The 14,506-nt window shown below is 47.5% G+C and overlaps 1 protein-coding gene across 4 annotated transcripts in view; it reads right to left on the bottom strand.

Annotated features, from left to right (window-relative positions):
* The window catches only part of lsp1a (lymphocyte specific protein 1 a), a 531,727-nt gene that overhangs the window by 81,704 nt on the left and 435,517 nt on the right, over window positions 1–14,506 (bottom strand). The window lies entirely within an intron of this gene.

The following is a 14,506-nucleotide window of genomic DNA, read 5'->3' as shown; positions in this document are numbered from 1 at the left end:
CTTTGCAAGCAGAGCGCTTGCAAAAATCAAGATGGGCTCCTGTTTCCATCTACATACAGAGGCTGCTGGATGAACCTTCACGGACACGGATTGCAGAGGTCAGGGAACAGGCCACATCCTGAACTCTGTCTGAAATGTCAGCCCATGAAACATATACATATTGCACAAACATTCTGCAAATCAGATAATGAAGAATGTGGATCATGATTCATTTAACTCAATGCTAAAAGTGCGGGTGACCGGGTGGTATGGCAGTGCTCTATGTGTCATGGTTATGAAATTGGAGACAACGTTTCACTATTGCATTGCTCAGTTCCTCATTTGAGTCATGTTGAGTGGGGAGGAGGGGGGGGGGGGGGGGGAGGGGAACTGCAGCATTTTGCAGGCAGAAAGGAAATTAGCATTGTGAGTCACACCGAGGTGGTCTCTGACATGTCCACAGCTAACTAACTGATGCTTTTGGTGACAGCCTGAATGGAGGTACATGCACCACCCACTCTCAGTTACTTAAGTGTCACTGCAGGAAGGAAAATATGGGAACATAAATTGTGTGAGCAAAATAAGACGGTCTACATGATTTGAGTAACTGATGTATTGCCAGTTGCTTATCCTTCACTACTTTAATGAAAAATGATTTGCAACCAGTACATCAAATATCAAAATATATTAATGTATTTCACAACAGCTAAGTAATCCTCACAAACCCTACATACCAACAGCTGATACGACCCTTGATAAACAGAAAACCACCAACACATAATTGCATTCACACATCTGGACTGAATAAGGTGCTAAGAATCAGTAATGGCCTCAATCAACCTAGAAATGTTTCTTCATCAGGTTAGCCATTATTTTCCTCCTGCCTCCTTCTTTCACTTTATTTTCTCCTCCCATTTCCCAGAAATCAACTTACTCCTTTCTTGACTTCATTCCAGCAAGGCAATCTGAATCTCCCTTTCCCGGTGAGCAGTGGGAGAAGCAAGGGAAAAGCAGAAACTGAAGAACCCTTTGTACGCACATTGAGATAAATCGATAATAAGCTCCTCTCCTCTCCTCTCTGGGAAGCTAGGGAGGAGGTTGCAGAGCCTTTGATTTTTATGTCGTCATTGTCGACAGGAATAGTGCCAGAAGACTGGAGGATAGCAAATGTTGTTCAAGAAGGGGAGTAGAGACAACCCCGGTAACTATAGACCAGTGAGCCTTACTTCTGTTGTGGGCAAAGTCTTGGAAATGATTATAAGAGATAGGATTCATAATCATCTAGAAAGGAATAATTTGATTAGGGATAGTCAACACGGTTTTGTGATGGGTAGGTCGTGCCTCACAAACCTTATTGAGTTCTTTGAGAAGGTGACCAAACAGGTGGACAAGATTAAAGCAGTTGATGTGGTGTATATGGATTTCAGTAAAGCGTTTGATAAGGTTCCCCACGGTAGGCTATTGCAGAAAATACAGAGGCATGGGATTGAGGGTGATTTAGTGGTTTGGATCAGAAATTAGCTAGCTGTAAGAAGACAGAGGGTGGTGGTTGATGGGAAATGTTCAGCCTGGAGTTCAGTTACTAGTGGTGTACCACAAGGATCTGTTTTGGGGCCACTGCTGTTTGTTATTTTTATAAATGACCTGGAGGAGGGCGTAGAAGGATGGGTGAGTAAATTTGCAGATGACACTAAAGTCGGTGGAGTTGTGGACAGTGCGGAAGGATGTTGCAGGTTACAGAGGGACATAGATAAGCTGCAGAGCTGGGCTGAGAAGTGGCAAATAGAGTTTAATGCAGAAAAGTGTGAGGTGATTCATTTTGGAAAGTGTAACAGGAATACAGAGTACTGGGCTAATGGTAAGATTCTTGGTAGTGTGGATGAGCAGAGAGATCTTGGTGTCCATGTACATAGATCCCTGAAAGTTGCCATCCAGGTTGATAGGGTTGTTAAGAAGGCGTATGGTGTGTTAGCTTATATTGGTAGAGGGATTGAGTTTCGGAGCCATGAGGTCATGTTGCAGCTGTACAAAACTCTGGTGCGGCCGCATTTGGAGTATTGCATGCAGTTCTGGTCGCCGCATTATAGGAAGGATGTGGAAGCATTGGAAAGGATGCAGAGGAGATTTACCAGGATGTTGCCTGGTATGGAGGGAAGATCTTATGAGGAAAGGCTGAGGGACCTGAGGCTGTTTTCGTTAGAGAGAAGAAGGTTAAGAGGTGACTTAATTGAGGCATACAAGATGATCAGAGGATTAGATAGGGTGGACAGTGAGAGCCTCTTTCCTCAGATGATGATGGCTAGCACGAAGGGACATAGCTTTAAATTGAGGGGAGATAGATATAGGACAGATGTCAAGGTAGGTTCTTTACTAAGAGTAGTAGGGGCGTGGAATGCCCTGCCTGCAACAGTAGTGGACTCGCCAACATTAAGGGCATTTAAATGGTCACTGGATAAACATATGGATGATAATGGAATAGTGTAGATGGTCTTTAGATTGGTTTCACAGGTCGGTGCAACATTGAGGGCCGAAGGGCCTGTAATGTTCTATTGTTCAATGTCTCCCACCCCAAACCGGGCACTCCAGCCCCTAAAGCCAACCTTTAGCCTCCCTTCTGCCGATCACAGTCCCTCCTGATTGACAGAAGCAGATTTCCCTCACTCCCAGCCTCCTGCTCACAAGCCAGTAAATCTGGTCTGCCACATGATCTGTGGGCCCTCACAACATCCAACTTCCAGCCCTGAAATCGGCTGGCCCCGTCTCTCCATGCCCTGCCAGCCACTAGACTCTGACCGCCCCCCTTCCTGCACACCACAATCTGTGATATCTCCTAATTAACACAGATGGTCCCTGATTTCCACATATGTGGGGCGGGATTCTGCGGGAATCGGCGGGCGGGCAACTCCGGCGCGAAGGAGTGGCATGAACCACTCTGGCGTCGGGCCGCCCCAAAGGTGCGGAATCCTCCGCACCTTCAGGGGCTAGGCTGGCGCCGGAGTGGTTTGGCCCGGCCAGCGGGGAAGGGGCTTAGCGTCAGGCCAACCGGCGCCGAAGGGCCTCCACCGGCCGGCGCGAGTTGGCACATGCGCGGGAGCGCCAGCGAGTGCTGGTGTCACCCAGCGCATGCGCAGGGGGGGTTCATCTCCGCGCCGGCCATCGCGGAGGACGACAGCGGCCGACACGGAAGAATAGAGTGCCCCCACAGCACAGGCCCGCCTGTGGATCGGTCAGCCCTGATCGCGGGCCAGGCCACCGTGGGGGCACTTCCCAGGGCCCGAACCCCCGTGCCCCCCCCCCCGAGGACCCCGGAGGCCGCCCGCGCAGCAAGGTCCCGCCGGCAAATACCAGGTGTAATATACGCCGGCGGGACTGGCCGGAAACGGGCGGCCACTCGGCCCATCGCGGGCCGGAGATTCGCCGGGGGGCCCGCTGCCAGCGGCGTGGCGCGATTCCCGCCCCCGGAGAATTCGGCAGCCGGCGGGGGCGGGGTTCACGCCGCCCCCTGGCGATTCTACGACCCAGCGGGGGGTCGGAGAATCCCGCCCGAAATCTCCCATCACTGGCTTTCCCATCTAGAAGTTGGTTAGCTGACAAGCAGGATATAACATGTAAAAAAAATGACAATGACTCCCTGCCATTAATATCAGCAGGACCTCCATTAGCTTTGGATTTTGGGGCTTCCCTCTTACTTTTGTGTTTCAGTTGTCTCTCCAAATGCAATGGGGCCATCACTGAAGCCAGTAGATCATCAGTGAGATGGTTTATTTTGCTTCTTCTGTTTGGACATGATTCAGAAGACCAAACTATGTCCTCTCTCCAAAAGTGTGAAACTACAGTGCATCCTGTTTGTAAGCCTCCACTAAAATTGTAACAGAGCAAACTAAATCTTCACATCCTGTTTCACAATTTGACAGATGCCTCAGTCAGTTTGTGGTCATTTGTTTTTGAAAAATGAACTTTGATGGAACCATGTTAAGATGTAAGCAATCATCTGTAATAACCAGTGCCTTGCTCAAACAATAGGCAAACGAACTGGCACAAACTGGCAACCCCCTGCAAGAGCACGCCATAGGTTTGCTGGTGTGGGAAATCACTAGAGTACAGAAAGAGGTTCTCTTCAGATTGGACCCAAAGTCAACTGTTACGAAGGCTAGAGGACATTTCAAGTGAATGCTGGATGAGTGGGAATGGAAAGTGTTCTATTCCCCATCATCAACACCTCCATACCAGTGAGGACAAAATTCATGAAATGAACAAAAGATTCTATGTAAATAGCTTAATTCACAGTGAATTAAGAAGTGCAGGTCAGGTCAGTTATTTGCAATGCTTTTGACTCATTATAAGATATGCTTTAAGATGCCCCACTGAATGTGTGTGTGTATGGGGGGGGGGGGGGTGTCCTGGTATTGCTTCACGAATGCATGGCCTATTTTATACAGTAAATTAGTGCAAGTTTCCTTGCACAACCTCTCATTTATATAATTCATCATTAAGTTAACTCATAAGCAAATATTGTTTATCCCTGAAGTAATTAGACTTATGTATGAAGTCATGGACAACTGGAAATGAATCAACAGGAATCACATTCAGGCACTCAAGTTGGATTACAGAGAGAATATTGGGCATCTAGGAGTGAGTTAAAAGTTGAATCTAATGGAAGTGTTCAAATGGTTTATGGAGAGAATAACTTATCTGAAAGTAAATTTAGTCCTGGATTTCAACTAAGGTGATCAGATGAAGTCATGTCTACTTTATGCAACTCATCACCATTAAACAATCATAAAAATGATAGCATACAGCAAGATCATTCAAGTCATTGTGCCTAGCTGGCTCAGTGTCAGCTCTTCAACCAGAACTGTCTACCCCATTCCTAGCAGGCACATGGGAACATCAACACCTCAAACGTTACACACCATCCTGACTGGGAAATGGATCACCAATTCCTTCATGGTCACTGGGTGAAAGTTTTACTTTGCAGTACTCTGGATGTAACGGGTTATCGCAGTTCAAGAAAGTGGCTCACCATCACCTCCTACCAAGGAATTAGGGATGGGTAATAAAAGTTGATCACATCCTGTGAATACATTTTTATAATCCTTGTTAACTCCCTACATTATTTTACATTTTTCCTTTTCAAATTCTATCCAATTTCCTCGAAACTTATAACCTTCACCTCAATACGCACATACGTTCTTTTAACTTTTGCCAGATTGGAAAATTCAGAATTTAAGCCTCTTGTCATTGGTTTGCCAACTGGTGGGAACAATTTACTCTGTCAAAGTTGATCATAATTTTGGAAAGCTCCATCAGATCCTCCCTTAATATTCTCTATTTTTAGAATTTCGTACCGGTGATTCCTAACTCCAGCCATGAACGCCATTCCTGTAATTGGGTGCCTAAAACTGCATACAATACTCTCAGCAGTGGCCTTGTACAAATTCAACATCACGTCCTCATTCTTAATACTCAGTGCCTCGTGTATAGAATCTAGAATCTCATTTGCCTTTTTTCTTAAGGTTGCCTGTTCCACTCGCACATGTCTCAACTGTGAAAATACAAGGGCAGTGCTACAGTACTGAATTATATGTTATACTTAATACCATTGTAGCCATCTGGGATGGCCACTTTCAACTAGGTACAGAGAAACTCGCAAAGCCTAGCGGGTAAAATGGACAAGCCAAGACTCAGAGCCTGAAATGCATATTTGTAAGCAAGAAGTCCAGACGGTATCGAAACTCCGTCCAATTAGCATTTTAATGGGGCCGATTAGCATTTGATGGCCCATCTTCACCAAAACAGAGGTCTGGTACTCGAACAACCGGGACAGTCCCAGACATTTCAGCGCCACTCCCTGTTCAAGGGAAACGCAAACAACGGGGTCAGCGGCTGCTTGGGACACGCCCAGCCATCCAGATCCACGCCCACTTATTGGCTAAGGAATCGAACAGAGTAATCAGGGATCACCCAATTAGTAAGGCCCAAATCGAAGGAACGCCCAAAAGAGCGCGAACCCCCCCCCACCCCCCCGAGTTTAAGAAGAAGAGTTTGCCATATGTTCGCTCTCTCTTGGTCCTGGTACCCCGGTCACGGCCATCGCCTAGTGCAGCAACACCAGAAGCAAGTCCAAGTTTAACGCTCACTACCAGACGGATGAGCCTAGCTGAGCAGCAGTTACTCCTTCGAACCCGATAGATCCAGAAGCGAACAACGGCCACTGTTTTCTGACCTAAGCCGGGTGCCCGAAGTTAAGTACAGATTGTCTTAGTCGATAGGTGTAGTTAACTAGTAGTGTTTATGTTGCATGTCTAATTGTGTGTAAATAAAGTACCCTTGACCTTGAACTGGCTAACTGGTGTTTGGCTCTTTGATCGATAGCCGGTTGAAACCTGTGGTGGTATCATTTGATACCTGGCGACTCTAAGCATTCGGACATAGATAACATAGAAAGAAGGTCAAATTCACTGATTGCCATAATTGGAACAGGGCCATAGAAAAGACAAGAAAAAGAAATTCGTAACAGTTATTGGCGACATCTGAGGGGACTCGACTTGAGCTGTCCCCGAGTTTGCACCACTGCTTTATTCCCCTTGTTCCAAATTCCCGGGAGACAGAAGTAATTGTAGGGATGGCCATGAAGGCAATGGAACGCCTTCTGCATCCACTAGAGCCCGAGGTCGCAGCGACCAATAGATCAGAACAGTGTCCCGTATGAGAAGAAGAGATTAGGAGATACCTAAAGGGGAAAGGATGGCCCCTATGGTCGGAATTTTGCTCAAATGAAGGGACAGGTCCTGGCAGCATAGGACAGACCTGGTGGGACAGCCTGACCGAGATGCATAAAAAGAGTCTGACTAAGGTTCGTAAGCCGATGGCAATCGTGTCCTGTCTGGCACAATTGCAAGGCACAGAGGAGGTCGTGAGGACGCTCCACAAGCAGCTTGAGGAGAAGGAGAAAAGTAGGAAGGGAGATGTAAGTGAAAACGAGAGATTAAATGTACAGCTCTGGGAGCAGTTAGCGGCGAAGGACAAGGAAATGGATGATGTCAAGAGGGTACATCAATCCTGTCTCGCCCACCTTAGCAGCTTGCAAATCCAGTACGATAAGGCCTACCAGGACACACAACGTGCTGTAATGGTACGAGGAGAGACAGAGAATCAGGTACAACAGTTAAAGAAACAGTGCGATGATCTAAAAGCAGCCCTCCGAGCACTCCACAGTCCCATCACGGAACAGAGGCAGAGTTCGGTGGACCATGCCAAATGCAGGCAGCAAATTGCAAAGTTGCAATCCCTGCTATCAGTTCAAAATGGGTTTAGAGACACCTTTGGCCCACAGCTAGACAAAGAAGACGGCCCCGATTGGCAGGAACTCAATGAAACGGTAAGCGAGACCAAGAATCAAAATAGAGACCCCCCAGGCCCCGAAAAGAAAAGCACCCGCACCACCAACTGCACAGGCAGCACCCAACCCAATGAACCCCATTACCACACAGCGCAGGGTTACCATGGAAGGCCAACCCGATTTTGTGTACACCACCCCATTATCTATCACCCAGTTACGAGATGCCCGCGAGAAGATAGATACTTTCCACCCCACATCGGACCCACATCACTTTTTCGAGTTAGTGAAACAACAAACCCTCATGTATGGTTCAGACGAGCCGGAACCGGTAAAGCTCATAGTTGTGTGCTTAGACCCCTCAGTGAGTTCAGCCCTTCCCGACCCACAAAATGCAGGAGGAGGTAATCTCCAAGAAATGAAAACAGCCATTTTAGATGCCATAGGATATAACAGAGGAGGTCCGGTAGACGGACTCAACCGGTGCAAGCAGAAAAAAGGAGAGCATCCAACAGCGTTTGCTGGACCCCTTTGGATCCATTTTACTGCTGTATTTGGTGAGTTAGCCCGTGCCCATTTATCAGCAGACAATACGGCCAAATGGACCCGTATGCTAGTATCCCATGCCACAGAAGCAGGACAGAAGGCATGTGCCAGTTACGACACCTCAGACCTGGCACACAATGAAGTGTGGGTTCTGAAGCGCTTATCGAGAGCTTGGGAACAGTCCGTACAGAGAAAGACAGAGCAGAAGAGAGTAGACGCCACAATGAATCCAGTAAGGGCACACCAAGACCCCGCATGGGTAAATGAAGGCAGAAGTAACGCACAGCACCCGACAGTGCAGGAATGTTACAATTGCGGACAGAAAGGACATTACGCACGAGAATGTCAAGCCCCCCTGAAACAGCAACGGAATCAGCACACAAATGCCCCCCCGAACCAGCAACGACACCAACAGCCCAATACCCCACCCAGGGAACGATACCCAAGGGAGCAATACACCAGAGAGCCTGCTCCACCTTACGTGCCCCAGAGGTCATGTTACAACTGTGGGGAGTCAGGACACTTCGCCCGAGATTGCAGGAGACCCCCACCACCAGCTAGACTAGCCCCCAGATATGAAAGAGAACACCACCCACAGCAGCTACAAGGTCCCAGCTGCCCCATGCAAACTGTGAGCGCTTACCCACCACTTCTTATGGCAGCGTTACCTCAGCAAGGCCACTTCATTTTTGTTTCGCTCCTCCTTTCTCTCTTCTTTGGTCATTGACTCCATATGCTAACTACACCCCAGGCCAAATGTGATTTACGGTGTCATATACCTGTTTTTTTTTTTCTTTAGTTCGTTTTAAATGTTGTACGTTCTCTCTTGTACGATTTGTGTGTCGGCCTCACGGACACTTTCTTGATACAGTCATAACTACTCTTCTGACAAACAAGTTTGTTGGAGCCCATATATTTCCAAATTCTTACCGCTCTTGGAAGGTCACTCAGGCAGTGGACTAACGGCACTTATCCCTGCCTGAGGACCCCCTATACATTTGGTCAGCCAAACTCGGGTAGTGGAGCAACGGCACTGATCATCTCCCTACCCGGGGATCCCACCCATTCTTGCCCTGCCACGGATCATATGCACCACCCCATTCGGATACTTGTTTTCAAAACTCTTTTGCTGTTCTTTTCTAGTCCTGTGGTTTAAAGAATGCTGTTTGCCACAACATTTGCCCTTTCCAGCAAACCTTCGGTTGCTATCCCCCACATACTATTTACATGTCAGAAACACTTGGTTGGAAAAACAAGTTTGCAGAGGACGGAGAAATTGTCCGCCCACTCTGCCCATCGACCACAGGCTGCGAGAGCGCTTGCACTGTGACACAGAATTCTTTTTTCAGATGTCTTGTCTCCGCAAATGGTAGGTTTAAAAAAAAAAAAATGAGGGAGCCATACTGGTGACAATTCTAATGGGGCATTGACATTAAGGAGAAGCAGAGAGACACACGAGATATTAAACAACAAGATTATAACAGACAGTATGCTTGTTCCCCGAGGAAGATACGAAGACACTCAACGGCGAAGGAAAGCCTGAATAAGATGAAGACGACCCTGATGATCGGCATCATGATTGTCACTGGAACAGTCTAGTTGCGCGCGTTACCTACCCCCACCTCCCTCACCACACAGGCCCCGAACACGACTACCCAACACAACGCCCCCAGCCCAGACACTACACCACACATACACCCAGCCACCAATACCCCCACATGGTGTGAGAATCTCGTTAAGTGGTATCCCCTGTCCTACACAGTGGAAGCCTTACTAGTGATAGACATATTGTGCAGTGTCATCCAAACAATCAGATTGCGGAAATGGAGAAGGAGAGCCTCCTGCCCTCCACTACACACACTTAGAGCCACCTTCCTCGGACTCCAGCAAACCCCACACTCCTTCTGAACCTTCCTCTTTAATAAATTTTGCGGGTGTTGTTTTGTTAATAAAGCTTCTTTTTCTGTGTATGAATGTTAGTAATAAGAAGAAATGTGATGCTGCTATCAGATTTTGTATTGTAAGATATGTTCTTTGATTGTTAAATAGCAGCATGAGTGTATCTAGTTAGAGACAGTTAGTGGTTCCCTTTTTATTGAATGTTAAATGGCCCCTTAGAAATTCTTAGATATGTGTTGCTTAGGGAAAATTAGGTAAATATTTTGGACCCATAGGACAGAGTAGAGTAGATCCTGTCCTTGGTTGAGGGTACCCGGCATCTCTGAGAACAAAGGAGACCCAGTATTGTGATCCTTCACGCTTCGCATTGAGGATCAGGAGGATGGAGTAGCCATTGTAGCCATCTGGGATGGCCACTTTCAACTAGGTACAGAGAAACTCGCAAAGCCTAGACTCAGGCAGGCTCAGAGCCTGAAATGCATATTTGTAAGCAAGAAGTCCAGACGGTATCGAAACTCCGTCCAATTAGCATTTTAATGGGGCCAATTAGCATTTGATGGCCCATCTTCACCAAAACAAAGGACTGGTACTCGATCAACCGGGACAATCCCAGACATTTCAGCGCCACTCCCTGTTCAAGGGAAACGCAAACAATGGGGTCAGTGACCGCTTGGGACACGCCCAGCCATCCAGATCCCCACCCATTTATTGGTAAGGAATCTAACAGAATGATCATGGATCACCCAATTAGTAAGGCCCAAATCGAAGGACCGCCCAAAAGAGCACGAAACCCCCCCCTGAGAATAAAAAGAGGAGTTTGCCATATGTTCGCTCTCTCTTGGTCCTGGTACCCCGGTCACGGCCATCGCCTAGTGCAGCAACACCAGAAGCAAGTTCAAGTTCAACGCTCGCTACCAGACGGATGAGCCTAGTTGAGCAGCAGTTACTCCTTCGAACCCAATAGATCCAGAATCGAACAGCAGCCACTGTTTACTGACCTAAGCCGGGTGCCCGAAGTTAAGTACAGGTTGTGTTAGTCGATAGGTGTAGTTAACTAGTAGTGTTTATGTTGCATGATTAATCTTGTGTGCAAATAAAGTACCATTGACCTTGAACTGAATAACTGGTGCTTGGCTCTTTGATCGATAGCTGGTTGAAACTTGTGGTGGTGTCATTTGATACCTGGCGACTCTCAGCATTAGGACATAGATAATATAGAAAGGTCAAATTCACTGATTGGCATAATTGGAACAGAGCCACAGAAAAGACAAGTAAAAGAAACTCGCAACACCATGTGAAATAACATAATATAAATGGTTTCTGCCCAATGCAAGTTCACTGACCAGTCTACATCAAGTGACTGCAAGTGGAAAATCATATCATAAATGATTAACTCAAAATTCATGATAACAAAAAGAATTGTCCCCCATTCCACAAATCATTATTGAAGAGAATGAGCTGCTGACCAGGTCATACAAACATATATTCATGTTTTGGAGCAATATTTATTTTCAAATATCGCTTTTGTTGCGTCATTTTGTTCCTGTTTAGTCATCCCTATTCCCGTGAAAACTCTATTTGCATACTGCCTTTAAAGTTGCTCCTTTCCAGTGAGTTGATGGTGCATTCTCATTCATTCCACTTCGGAAAATAAAAATATCATTTTTAAGAAATTGTTCATTATTTGCAGCCTGAAATAAGATTACAGCCTTCTAATTCTTCCTTGGGTGTGTATTGTTCTATACAGATAATTATTATTTGCAGCTAATTTGGCATCTGATATTATGGAGACAGCTGCAGGGGCAAACTGTCAGTGCCTTTCATTTAATTCCCAAATACGGCAGTATCAGCACTTAATATTTCTGGATAAAAGATTGGCAGTTGATCAATGAGAAATTTGACAGAGGCTGCACATTTATTTTAGCTGCATCTGTTCGTGTTGTGTCATGCTTCACTTCCTCTCTCTTTTTACTAATAAGCCTAATATAAGTGTGAACTGCTGAAAAACATGGTCCATCTTCTGCTCTGTGTTTATGTTTTCTTCACTATGCAGTGGAAGTTCTGGGGGCAGGGGGTAAACATTTATTATTTGTTGGTGCTGGCCTTACGGACTGCAATTGTCTCTTCCAGTCCTGTATATTCCTTTGTTCCTGTTATCCTTTATATCAGCAAAGGATTTTGACAGTTCCCTTCTAGTTGAAAGCGGGTGTTGGAATGAGGGTCCTGATCTGAGCATCTAAAGTTTTAAATTTAAAAGATCCCACTCACAGTCATACTGAAAGCCAATATTTCACATATGCCAATCATCCGGTATATCTTGCCCAATGGTCTTTCTTAATGTGGACAGTGTCAGCAGGCAATTTCACCACTGAAGATATTACATCACAATTTGATGCTGTTCTAGCTGAAGAACTACACATGCACTTATAGAGATTACTGGATATCAATCAGGACGAGCAACTCCCACTGATTTTCTCCCTTGTTATCTTCCTGTAGTTCAACAGAAGCAGGCCAATTGCTGGTCAGAAAGAGATCATCTTACGTGGATCAAACGTGTGATCCTCTAATCGGTATGGCTTAAAATTAAATGGAAGTTTTCTTTTAATTTCATAAGATGTCGTATCGCTGTCGAGGCCAGCATTTATTGCCCATCCCTAGCTGCCCTTGAGAAGGGGGTAGTAAGCTGTCTTCTTGAACCGTTACAATCCGTGTAGTTTAGGAACACCCCCAGTGCTTTGAGGAACTAGGGCAGCACGGTAGCACAGTGGGTAGCACTGTTGCTTCACAGCTCCAGGGTCCCAGGTTCGATTCCCGGCTTGGGTCACTGTCTTGCGGAGTCTGCACGTTCTCCCCATGTCTGCGTGGGTTTCCTCCGGGTGCTCTGGTTTCCTCCCACAAGTCCTGAAAGACGTGGGGCGAAATTCTCCTACCCGCCCCGCCACATTTCTGCCCCGACTGGCCGGCGGGAGTCTCCGTAACACCGGCCGGTCAATGGGGTTTCTCATTGTGGGGCAGCCCCACGCCGTCGGGAAACCCCCGGGCGCCGGCAAAACGGAGACTCCCGCCGGCGGAGAATGACGCCCGTGCTGTTAGGTAAATTGGACATTCTGAATTCTCCCTCTGTGTACCCGAGCGGGCGCTGGAATGTGGCGACTAGGGGCTTTTCACAGTAACTTCATTGCAGTGTTAATGTAAGCCTACTTGTAACAATAAAGATTATTAAATTATAAGTGAGTTCCAGGATTTTGATCCAGCAACAGTGAAAAAATAGCAATAAGGGGCAAAATTCTCCCCCAACGGCACGATGTCCGCCGACTGGCGCCAAAAACGGTGCCAATTAGACGGGCATCGCGCCGGCCCAAAGGTGCGGAATGCTCCGCATCTTTGGGGGCCGAGCCCCAACATTGAGGGGCTAGGCCGACGCCGGAGGGATTGCCGCCCTGCCAGCTGGCGGAAATGGCGTTTGTTGCCCCGCCAGCTGGCGTAAATGGCGTTTGGTGCCCCGCCAGCTGCCGCCGACAGTTTCCCGCGCATGCGCAGTGGGGAGAGTCTCTTCCGCCTCCGCCATGGTGGAGGCCGTGGCGGAGGCGGAAGGGAAAGAGTGCCCCCACGGCACAGGCCCGCCCGCGGATCGGTGGGCCCCGATCGCGGGCCAGGCCACCGTGGGGGCACCAGGACCCCGGAGCCCGCCCACGCCGCCTGGTCCCGCCAGTAAATACCAGCTTTGATTTACGCCGGCGGGACAGGCAATTTCTGGGCGGGACTTTGGCCCATCTGGGCCGGAGAATTGAGCGGGGGGTCCCGCCAACCGGCGCGGCCCGATTCCCGCCCCCGCCCAATCTCCGGTACCGGAGACTTCGGCGGGGGCGGGATTCACGGCGGCCAACGGCCATTCTCCGACCCGGCGGGGGGTCGGAGAATGACGCCCAAGGTTCTACATCAGGATGGTTAGACGGGTAGCATGGTCAGCGCAGGCTTGGAGGGCCCAAGGGCCTGTACTTGTTCTTTGTGTGTAGCTTAAAGGCAAACCATTTAAAAAAAAAATCTTTTTATATTTTTCCAACTAAGGGGCAATTTAGCATGGCCAATCCACCTACACCTTTAGGTTGTGTGGGTGAGACCCACATAGACACGAGGAGAATGTGCAAACTCCACAAGGAAAGTGACCCAGGGCTGGGATTGAACCCGGATCCTCAGTGCCATGAGGCAGCAGTGCTAACCACTGCACCACTGTGCCACCCATCCTGAAGGTGACGGCAAACCTGAAGTGATGGTGTTCCCATGATTCTACTGCCCTTGTCCTTCTAGGTGGTAGAGGTTGCAGATTTGGGTGGTGCTGTTAAAGGAGCATGATGTTCTATGCATTACAGTATTCAGTGAATCATAGTGTAGATTTACTGTTCTGGACCATTACCTATATCCAGAATGTAAAGGAAATGGTATAAGATTCCACATACATCCATAAAGAACCAACTGATTTTTCATAAATTAATTCAAATGGATAGAAAAATCAGGTACAGGACCATAGGAAAAGGAATAGGTTACTCTGCTGCTTGAATATCGATTTGCCCTATAGGTAAATCACAACTGTCTTGTACTTCATTGCATTGTATCCACCACATTCCCAGGCAGGACCTCGCCAACAGATTTTACTTTAAATGGTGCACACCGACAATCCAATACACTTGGATTTGCACCAGATATATTTGGGGGGAATTCTGGTTGAGATTTTATATGGACAAT

This window comes from Scyliorhinus torazame, chromosome 10, assembly GCF_047496885.1.
Source record: "Scyliorhinus torazame isolate Kashiwa2021f chromosome 10, sScyTor2.1, whole genome shotgun sequence".
Lineage (NCBI taxonomy): Eukaryota > Metazoa > Chordata > Chondrichthyes > Carcharhiniformes > Scyliorhinidae > Scyliorhinus > Scyliorhinus torazame.
Note: the sequence above shows the minus strand (reverse complement) of the source record. Positions and strands in the feature narration are given on the sequence as shown.